Consider the following 12,614-nt stretch of genomic DNA (forward strand, 5'->3'; position numbering starts at 1 on the left):
AAAAAGTGAAAAGAATGATACTCTCATTACTTTGTGTGGAAGAATGATTAACTTTCTCTGTTTACTCGTGAGGGCGCAAAGTAGGTTGGCAAATAAAATATACTGAAGAAGTGAAAAGAAAGATACTCTCATTACTTTGTGTGGAAGAATGATTATCGTTCTTTGCTTACATGAGATAAAAAACAAATGATTGCATAATCAACACTCATACAAATACCGACCGAAATATCGCTATAATTGTGTTGGTTTTTTAACCTTTTCTAATTTATTCAAAACAATACATTGACATTCAATACTTTCTATACAAAGTATTTCAACAATTAACTCAGTCCAATGTTTGTTTTCCACGTTCGCTTGAAATTTTGTATAGAAGAAATTCTAAGATTAACACATTGGCACAGCCTATTCGCACCGTGCGCGTGTTTCGTTTCCATGACAACGATACGATTTAAATAAATATTTCTTTTCTGCACAATTTTAATGCATTAAGTTTAATTAATTAGTATTTTTCAATAATTTTAATTTGACATTTTCTATAACATTAACATGTAAAGAACTGCAAATTAGTCATAACAGCGTCTTTTATCGCCAAACTTGTTCACTGGAAGCGCTGGCATCGATTTTATTGTCCCTACCATGACTACGCACACAACGAATAGATGAGCACTTATATGTATTATCAACAAAACATTATACTTCTTGTAACGTAACATGGTAGGTTACTAGGGTTCAGCATCGAGTCGATATTCTAAGTGTATTTTGAAGAATATATTCCAAAACTAGGTTAAGTATTTTAGTTAGTTTTATTTTACAATAAATTACCACTTCAACTTGACATACAGTTCAAAATAATAAATATAATGTTCATTTCATCTTATTAAAATTATAAAACATAAGTAAACTTTTTATTTATCTTACTTGACTTGATTTATCCAGCGGAATCCATTCCGTGTGAGATACCGAATGTTCATTTCAACGATTGCAAACGATCTATTTAACAATATAATGTAAATTTTTAGCTCATCTGTTCAAGTTTACAAAAGTGCTACTTACAAAAGGTTTGTTTAAAGTTTGTAAAAATTAAAGAGAATAATTTTATAAATGTTACAGTCAAAATTCTTAACCGGTCGAAAGTAGTTTTGATCGTAGATTTCGACTTTAGTTTTTTGGACTGAAATCAATATCAAATGTACTACTGCCCAATGAAGCTGGTCAAAAGTAGTTTTAACTAACTAATACCAAAACAACTTGGCACTCGGCACACAACCCGGTGCCAGAAGAGCTAAAAACCTGCAGACCGCTGGTAGCTCGGTCTCATGAAAGGCAGGATCAACCTGTGGATACTAACTTGTTTTGACCAGGGTTTTGTTGCTATCTGATTATTTTTATGCCGAGTGTTTTCTATCGGAGATGGTTCCCTTCTAGCGATTAAAAGTAGTTTTGACCAGAAGCCTCAGTCAAAACCACTTTTGACGACAAATTCTTTAACTGAAATCTTTAACTGAATCACTCTGTTCATTCGAGCGTTGAATCTGTTTTGACACGACTTTGACTGCTGCAAATCCATGTCGTACTGATCGCAGATTTTGTTCACGGTTTTGAAAATTTTTTTGAACTCTTCGCCAAGATCCTAGTGTACAGTACAGCAACCTTATACTCACATTTTCGTTTTCTATAATTTCAACACGTGGAAAAGAGTTTTCCAGGGAAAAATTTTCATAACCGTGGAAACATGTATCATAAATGACCGCATTTGGAGATTCAAATTCCCTAACTCCTTTCCCCGTGTGCACAGTCCTGTTCGCATTAATAATACATGGATCACCGAATGAATTGTCATCTAATTATACAATTGTCGTACTATTTCCATGAAAAGGTACTTCGCCCAATAAGTCCATTAAATTTAAAATAATATTTAAAAAGATAATACGTATTTCGATATTTAATGAAAGTTATAATTATTTAAATACGAACCATATTTAAGGCTATTATGAACTATAAAACAGGTCACTTAATGTATTACGTAGGTAAGCAATCCTTTTGTTTTAGAAATTTTATTATAATCATGTTTATATAATAAATTGTTAGTGAAATTTTACACCTAACAATTATAATGTTATTGTGTTGTTGGAGTGAAAACTTTTCTGAAAACTCTCTAATGCATATTACCACGATACCACTAGGCAAGCATCTACATAGAAATTATAACAGGCGAGTGGTGAAGCATTGATTATGTATACAGATAGTCAAAGAGTATTCATTTAGTACGCTACTGATAAAAAATATCACGCTGTGGATACTGTCACGAAAGTACTCCCGAATTAAAAAAATGGGTGTTGTGACTTTGACCGCTATGTGTGTGTCTCTGTGTGTTTGTCTGTCTGTGGTATCGTAGCGCCAAAACGGATGAACCGATTTAAATTTCTTTGGTTTCATTTGAAAGGTAATTTAACGGAAAATGTTCTTATCTATGTTTCAAGTGTGAGCTTAGAGTTCGGTTCTCGAAAAAACTAAAAAATTGGCGATGATCTTCAAAATCGATTCAGTTTGGAAGAGGCCTGACGTATAATTTGAACATATAAAGAATTACTATGGAAATGAATGGTCAAATAAACCTGGATCAATTCATTTTGAAAAGTGAAATGGTAAAATGATTAAGTAATTCAAAACAATAATTCAAAAGAACAAAGTCAACTCAAATATTTCAATTAAAATATTTCAAAAAATTTGTCCCAAAATATGATAGCTCTCTAAGTATTATTTTCATCTCATCTGTGGTCCTTGACCATCACTTTGATAATGATTTAAGAAGAAGCGTTATAAGTTTAAAGTGTTTATCTGTGCGTCTGTGTGGTTCTCAGTGACGTCGTAGCCCTTAAACGGTCGAACGGTAATGATAATTGGGTTCCGCCTGACTTGACTGAAATTGTGAAATGTTATAGTTCTCGACATTCTGATCCAAAGTTGTCATTGACTTAAAGTGATCCTATGAATAGTTTGAGAGATGTACAGGGGGGGGGTATGTGATATTGGCAATTGGTGGAGTTACCATTTCTGTCTCTGGTATTCTTACTAAAAACGTAGAGGCTTTAATGGGTTCCAATTAACGCATATATGGGAAATGTGAAGATCACTTATGCCCTGATGGTATTTAGAGATCTAGTCAAGGTCGTATCAAGGTCACCCTAAAGTCAAACTGTTTACACAGTCTGAAATATTTTTCATATAAACAACATGAATATAGATGCACTTGGTTCATTTTTTCAGTCTTATCGTTCAATAGCTAAATAACCGAGCATTTAGTCATATTAATGTAACTATAGGTACGTAACTTCGTTGGAACCTAGTGAATAAGTGAGTGACTATGGTTTTGTTGACATTATGAGTGACATTAAATGTACGTTAATTATATAGAATTTAATGAATATACATGAAACAAAGTTTTAGAAAATATGTGGCTGTTCTGAGTATATGTGAGAGCATAATTACACAGTTACAGTCAAACTTCTACCGATTGTAAACTATCTCGTAAGCCATATAAAATTTATGAAGTAAGAAGAGTTCTAATGTTCAAACAAGGAGGAATGTGTACTGTGTGTGATTGTATTAAAATACCGTTTTTTTATTAAAAAATATAACTTTTTTTTATTAATAATTAATAACAAAATGAAATTATTAATTACAAAAAAAAAAAGTACTTAAATATACTTTAAATGAATTATTCTTTCATTTATATATAACTTTGTGGAAAAAAGAATTAATCCAAGTTCTCTATTGAAAAATAAAACTTTTTTTTTATCATTTTCATTTAAACTCTTTAAGGTATACAGTAAATGGAAAATGATACCAAAGATTTGAAATTTTATTTATCGATTAATCATCCTTTTATACGTCTTTTGTGAAAAATTGATATCGATTCTCTGAATGGTTTAGGAGAAATTAACTATCAAGGTACGAAAAAAAAGTTTTTCATTTTTATGCACAGTTTTTGATTGCGGTGTGGTTTTAAAGCTTTAAACGTATCATTTATAACTCTTCATATACCACCATGTTCAGAGAACTGTTCGTACAGAGATTCGACTTGAAAATTATACAGAAGGTGTATTAAATACTTATGAATTTTCACACAAAATTTTACTATTTTTGTAACGTTTTCGATTTGATATATAAACGCCTTAAGAACTTTTTAATCAGACTATGTTTTATTTAAATTTTAAAATTTGGAAGAAAAGTTTGAACATGGTAAGTACGGTATATGGATATAATAATATATTATACATTATTTTGGAATAAATGTTTGCTAATATATCGCTTGTTCGTACGGTTGATTTAATATATAAACTTTTTATAAAATATTTTAACGTAAGAATATATTCATTCAATCATGTATAGTTATGCTAATAATATATTGTAAATTGATTTCATTTTTGTAAAACGTGATATTTTTTAAATTATTGTGATCCACGAATTATTAATACCAAAAAAGAAGATGAGGCTTACGATTTATTTTATGATCAATAAAAAGATATTTATTAAAAATAAAATTTTTTCAAATTATTATTTATTTTAAAACTTATATTTGCGATACAACTTCTACGTACGGGTACTGTTTTTATACTTGAGTTGTTTTATCGAGGCCAATATTTAAAAAAACAAAGTAAATTTTTAAAGCACAAAATTTATCTTATGTAGTCCACTCTTTTATGAACTATAAAAAACTCACTTTCAGTTCAAAAAGTTGCCCTAGATAAAACAACTCAAGTATAGAGATATTTCCCGCGCGGATACCAAATAAAGTTTAAAAAAAGCTAGGACATTTAAAAACTTTTAAAATAAACCGTACGAAATTAAAAATAATTCGAAGAGAAAAAATGTTCCCTGTTTAAAGACAAAATTTGCAATACTTTTAGTCAAATTAAGTCAAAAATTTTAAAAAAACTAACCTTGAAAACTTCTTGTATTGATTGCGTGATTTTCTGATTAAGCGTTTTTTCAATGTACCTAATCATTATCGGAAAATTTATTCAAAATAGCGATGTAATAGTTGGTAATTTCAAGAGAAGCTATCCTTTATATCAGCCCTGGTTTTTAACACAAAGAAAATGAAAGGATAGAAATATTCCGACTTATTAAAAACATTTTTTGCTCTTATAGAAATTATATCACACAACTACAAATTGATTACCCTGAGCCATTAAATTCAATTTTTAAATCTATTTTAAGGACAATATTCATACTCAATGCTAATCTTCTGGAAAAAATTAAGAAAAGAGCAAAGCAGCAGATAAAATCTAATTTATAATTTAATACTGTATACCTACAATTTGCTTATTCCAATTGTGTGTACACGGTGTTGTTTTTTACTCGACACTTGTAAAAAATGTATGAAAGAAATTTGAAAAAATGCACAATGATTTCGTCTTTAAATAAAAAAACATATTGCAAGAGACGGTGGTGTATGGTTTCACCCATCTAATAACCAGATGAGACTTATTTTTTATGAAATTTTATTTATTTTTAAACACTCAGTGTTCATGGCTATTTTTAATTAAATGAATTTTAATCAATTTTTTCCATGAACGGTTTTTTACAGGCAAATCTATACCATTATTTTTGTTATTAAATTATCTTTCTTCTGATAACAGTTTCAATTAAAAATAGTCATGAACACTTTCCGGATAGAAAAACCATGTTAGCAGTATTTAAAATCAATAAAATTTAATTAAAATATGGCTCATCTGGTTATCAGATGGGTGAAGTTCGACCTTATACCGTCTTTAAGACCATATACGTCTCTTAGACCAATACTTCTTTATATTCTACGAATTTCTAAAAACAACAGTTGCATAAGAAATCAATGAAAATATCTGTAATTTTTTCTCAGATCACAAAACATTAAAAAAAAAATTTTTTTCAGATAAAAGTTCACATTTGGTTCCACATCAGGTTTCATTTGAAAAAATGAAGTTGATCACCACTGTCCCCTAAAAATAAACATTCATTTGGAATTGATTGAGGCTTTCAAATGATTGTAAATTTTTGTTTGAAACAATTTTTTGTATCTAATTTATTATTATTTTTTTGCAATGTCAAGTTTTAAAAAGCACTCTATATATTCCTATGGTGTATATATATTCCCATAAAACATTTTATATTCAATTCGCTCATGAATAAAACTGCACTATTCTCTACAAGAACAATAAATAATTCTTCACGTTTAACATTCGCATTAGTTTAAGCAAGTTAGTATAATGGTATAGATTTTTCGTCCATGACTTTTCACAATCCATGTGTAACCCACATTACCTAAAGTGGGTGAATAGGGTAATATTGAGTAAATTGTGGCAGTAATTCATATATAAATAGTGAATAAAGTCCAAGAGTAAGTGACATATTATCGTACGAATTTAAGTAACAAAGTATAGTCGATAAAAAATGTTAACCAAAATACTTTTGTACATTTAAACCAAAATTTAACTTTACAATACCATACAACTACAAAAATATATAATATACTGTGTGCAAGTGGTGCTTAAAAATTTGATAATATAGATATCGCTCTTCAATTAGCAATACTCTAACTATAGTAGTCTATGTTCGTCAAATGATGAATCCTCGATGAACTCACAATCAAATTAAAACTTTGTTTTTATATCATCGATAACCTGATATTTTTAAGGTTTAATTATAAACTACAAGATTGTTTAAATATTTTAAACAATTGAGAAAGATAAACCGATGACCTTTAGTGTCTAAATTAATGGCTACGTTTAGTTACTAATTATAATTTTGTATATTTTTTTTTGAAATCAAACAATTTATTTTGATATAATACATAATATTAAGAATAGTAAACCAGAATATTCAACCAAAGATCCCATTTTGCTCCTGGGCAGCAATTCGGGAACTTCGAATTTTATTCTTTTATAATTTCAACATTGATGTCAGATACTCTTTACCTATATAAATGTAATATTTACATTTTCAAATGAATGTTTTTTCAAACTTTTGATTAATTTCCCAATAGCGTGTAATCATGATGTTAATTGCATCATCAATTTAAAAATATCTGTTTTTTTTACATAAGACAAAATTGTTTTAATACTTTTATATGTCAAAAAAAAATATATAGTGAAGCAATTGTTTTAAATGTTTGAAATTGAAGTTTCAGGGGTCCATAAAATCTCTTTAGTGAACATACTTGTGTGGTTTGAAATGAAGGTACTCTGAATGACAATTTCCAAAATTTCAAATGGAAACTTCCTTTTTTTCGAAGAAAGAAAAAATCGGTAGAAAATTATTGATTGCGATTTCGATAAAACTCTCTATATAAGGTCATGTTAAGCAAAAAAATTCAAAAATCAGGTTAATGTATCGATTGGATGCAAAGTTTTTGAGAAAATCGCTCTTTGTATCCAATTTTGGATTGTATCTCAAAAGCCATGCATCTAATCATTAAATAAACCCGATTTTTGGTTTTTTTGGGCCAAAATTAGGTTATATTACGAATTTTATCGATATCGAAGAAAAAAATAAATTTCGCGATTTTTGGCAATTTTCTTAAGGGGCCCTTAATAAAAATCGAAGAAATCGAGAAAAAATTTTTGTTTGCGATTTTGACAAAACTCTATATATAAGGTCATTTTTACCCAAAAAATCCAAAAATCGCATTATTGTATCGATTGGATGTATAGTTTTTGAGAAAATCGCTCTTTGTATCCAATTTTGGATTATATCTCAAAAGCCATGCACCTAATCATTAAATAAACTCGATTTTTGGATTTTTTGGGCCAAAATTAGGTTATATTATGAATATTATCCATATCGAAGACAAACAAAATTTAGCGAATTTTTGCAATTTTCTTAAGGGGTACCTCTTAGTAAAAATCGAAGAAATCGGGTAAAAAATTTTGGTTTCCGATTTCGATCAAACTCTGTATATAAGGTTATTTTAACCCAAAAAATTCAAAAATCGGATGATTGTATCGATTGGATGTATAATTTTTGAGAAAATCGCTCTTTGTATCCAATTTTGGATTATATCTCAAAAGCCATGCACCTAATCATTAAATAAACCCGATTTTTGGATTTTTTGGGTCAAAATTAGCTTATATTATGAATTTTATCCATATCGAAGACAAACATAAATTTCGCGATTTTTTGCAATTTTCTTAAGGGGTACCCCTTAGTAAAAATCGAAAAAATCGGGAAAAAAATTTTGGTTTCCGATTTCGATCAAACTCTTTATATAAGGTTATTTTAACCCAAAAAATTCAAAAATCGAGTTATTGTATCGATTGGATGTATAGTTTTTGAGAAAATCGCACTTTGTATCCAATTTTGAATTATATCTCAAAAGCCATGCATCTAATCATTAAATAAACCCGATTTTTGGATTTTTTAGGCCAAAATTAGCTTATATTATGAATTTTATCCATATCGAAGACAATCAAAATTTCACGATTTTTTGCAATTTTCTTAAGGAGTACCCCTTAGTAAAAATCGAAGAAATCGGTAAAAAACTTTGTTTGCGATTTCGATAAAACTCAATATATAAAGTTATTTTAACCCAAAAAATTCAAAAATCGGGTTAATGTATCGATTGGATGCATAGATGTTGAGAAAATCGCTCATTGTATCCAATTTTGGATTATATCTCAAAAGGCACGCACCCAATCACCAATCAAAAGAATTTTATTACCAACCATGATAACTTCCAGGTCACAGTTATATAAATAGACTTTTTTAACTATTATTTTTACATTTTTAACCAGAGAGGATTAAAATGTCTTCCCCGAATTGTATTTGATTGAATAATATCCGATTGAAGTATTAAAAATGATTTTAATACTTCATTTATCCATAAGAAATAATCAAGTGTTCTAATCGTTATAAAAGTAGAATCAAAACTTTGAAAAATAACAATAATAAAATCAATTTTGATTCAATTCATAATCTTCTTTATTTTCTTTTTATAAATATAACAAACATTAAACTCGTATAAAAACAGTTTCCAATTATAAGTATTATAAAATACTAAAGTGATACCCACCCGCTTCGCTGAGTTTAAAAGTAAAGATTGATAAAGATTGCTCTCGCTTATTCCCTTTCTATAACACTCGAAATAGTGGTATGGATTGTTTTACATAGCTAAAATATTTGTATGGTTTTCCATTTTTTTAAATGTGTAATAGTCGTAATTATTCATTGAGTATATCAGAAAAGATGACCATGAAATATTTTACATTGACTATTTTTACAGAAATCTGTAATTTACGGTAATGCCAAATAAAATTATTTTTAAATTTTTTTATTTATATGTCTTTATAAATTATATCTCATGTGTTATGCTGAAGTATGAGCTATATTAATGTACAGTTTCATTTAAAACCATTCGATAGTTTTAGCGTGAAAGCGTAACAAACAAACATGCTTACTTTCGCATTTATAATATGAAGAGATTGCTACTAACATTGCATAGAAACATTTGGAAAAGATAAACAAATACATTTGAAATTAAATCGTTAACTTTTAAATAAAGGCAGTATGTACATACTTTAAGTTATGTAAGTGTAAAATATATTTTGTTTGAAACCTTTTAGAAATAAACAAACACTTTCTGAAGGGCTTGAAAAAAAATATTGTAAAAAGGTCGAAAAATTCTAAACAAAATCATAGTTCGAAAAATATATAAATGATATGGAGAATGAAAAATTTTCCACTACATGTGCCATTTGAAAAATAAATGTTATTTATGTTTTAAATCGAGAATGAATAAAATGCTCATAACGCGAAAAAAAAGGTATATTATACAAAAAAAAAAAAAAGAAATTGCGCAACTGTTAAAGCTCTTTCATCATGAAATCATGAAACCTTTAGATACATAGTCTCTTTCTTTGTCATTAAACATTCAAAGCCTATAGGCAGCCATTGACTCAAACTTCAAACAAATGTGATACTTCATAACGTTCAAATTTATTAATATTACACAACACGTTTTTATTTAATTACAATTCGTACTCTTACGTTTAATGAAGGAAATATTTTCAATAAAACACACTTATATATCTATTAAATGTCTCTTACATACCTAAAATAAAAAAAAAAACATAATATCTCATATATCGTCCATCGTTGCTCTATAGAAAACACAACGTAACGTTGGTACTCTACAAACTAATTAAATTTAATTGATTGGTTTTGTCGTCTATCCTAATATTATACTTTTTCCTGTGTATTTAGGTTTTTGTTATAAGTATTATTATTTTGTTATTACCTTCAAACGAAATCTGTGTAATTTGGTTTGTTTTTTTAATTAATATGGCCCGTAATGATGTAGAGATGATAAAATAACCTAAATAAAATGAACTTTTTAATAAACTTATATATACCTTGTTTACGATTCGTGAAATATATTGCGGTCTTTGAGATGTTATTTATATCGAGATATAATTTACTGGGCAATAGGCAAGCAATCGAAAGAATGGTTAGACATGTGCTTTTGGTTTTATGACTTAGGTCTTTGGCGTATGACAGGAAATTATGGAAAACAGAACAAAAAATAAATAATCACACTTAATATGTGTGGGGAAAAGATTGCTTAGAAAAATATTTGTGGTCCGTAAAGAAGGAGAGTTTTACATTTAAGCATTTTTTCTATCTATATCGGTTTAACCCAAGACCGAATTGGTCTATGTTCCTCATTTACGAAACCGACTTCAGTTCTTGCGTCAGAATCACGCAATAAAAATTTCAGCTCAATATCTCTTTTCGTTTTTGAGTTATCGTAGTGACAGCCGGGCAGACAGACAACCGGAAATGGACTAATTAGGTGATTTTATGAATACATATACCAAAATTTTGTTGGTAGCATTAATATGTTACAAACTTGGTACTAAGCTTAGTATACCTTGATATATTTCATACACACATGGTATAAAAATAAGAACAATTTTGTTGTAAAATCGACTACAAGCCCATGCTTAAATTTTTCCGGGTGAAATGATCCACTAGAAATCATATTGGAAAAAATGCTCCTATATGTAAAAGTAAGTTTAAGCACCATCGGTTTTTCACGGTACATTAATTTCGGTACTGGAAGAGATGGAAACAATTTTGAATCTCCCGTTAATTTTTGAAGCTTCGAATAATTATGTAAAGTTAATATCCAGGAACGCCGTACATATTTCTTGGTTGCAGTGGTGAGACACCAAAGGATGTAACATTCATTTTCTCATCTTTACCCACCCGGAGCATATTCTTCAACATGATTCTCCTGGTGGGTCATTTCACCCGAAAAATTTTAAGCATGAGCTTGTAGTCAAAAGCTTATATGCAAACTTTCCATTTTTTCAACCAAAAAATTTTTGCTCAACAACTCAATTTGGTAGAAAAAAATAGAAATTGTTACTACATATACCAACACATTTAAATCGTACTAATTAATGAAGCACAAACAAATAATTAAAATTAATAACTCAATCGTACATGTACACCCTTCAACATATTTATTATGTAATGAACAATACTAGTACGTTAATGATTAAAACATTGTAAGTAATTAAGAGTTCAAAATTCAAATAAATTTTAATTAAATTATGAATAAATAACAAGAGAAGAGCTCTCCTAACCATATGGTGCCATTTTCATGCCATGCCATGCCACGTCACCATGTAATAATGATTTTATACCAAATAGGTAAATCAACAAATCAAGTAATGATAAATTATTATACTAGTGACTTTAATTAATTTTTAATAATATGTGAGATGGTAAACCCGTTGAAATCGTAGTAACTGATTGGTTGGCATTCCTGTATACTTCAGTATTTATATTTCCGAGCATGAAGGTTATAAAGAAGGAGAAAGATCGCTATGTACTAAAGCATTAGCGCACCTGTCCCTGAAAAGTAGAATTTATAGTTCATTTTAATTAAAAAGTGGTGAAGTACTGCTATTTTTGAGGTTAATAGTTAAAAATGTAAAAAGTTAATAAGTAAAAATGTAGTGTATGAATTTAGATATTCCAAAGATAGCAGGAAATCTTCATGATATAGGGAAAGGGGGATTGTTTTACTTCAAATTTAACGCGTGCGGGCCACTGGCAGTAATGAATAAATCAAAACTACTGGATCGATTTTAATCACATAGGCTATATATTTTATACCCGTGCGAAGCCAGAGCGGGCCGCTATGTTTTATATACAACGTTCACAGTTTTTTTGTAGTGTATTTAGTATCAGCATTGCACCCGTGTGAAGCGGGGGCGGGTCGCTAGTCCATATATAAAATATTTAACCGACATTTAATTAAATTCAAACTATAAAAGAATCGTATTTTACTAGAAAGTTTCGTTGGTTTAATTGAACTATAAACTGCTAGAAGGCATTATATTAGTTTGTATTCTGTAATACCGACGGAAATACATTTACACCTAACCCATAACTATAGGAAGCATTTGTGGTTTTATTCCATTTATTCGAATTCAATATTCTAAAAATAAACTAAACTAGATAAACAATAAACACATAGCTAAAATCAACTATAAAGTCCTAAATTTAATAATTTATTATCGGTAGATACCCTGTTTTCATATCTATCGTTTGAAACAACTCGA

Source organism: Chrysoperla carnea, chromosome 2, assembly GCF_905475395.1.
Source record: "Chrysoperla carnea chromosome 2, inChrCarn1.1, whole genome shotgun sequence".
NCBI lineage: Eukaryota > Metazoa > Arthropoda > Insecta > Neuroptera > Chrysopidae > Chrysoperla > Chrysoperla carnea.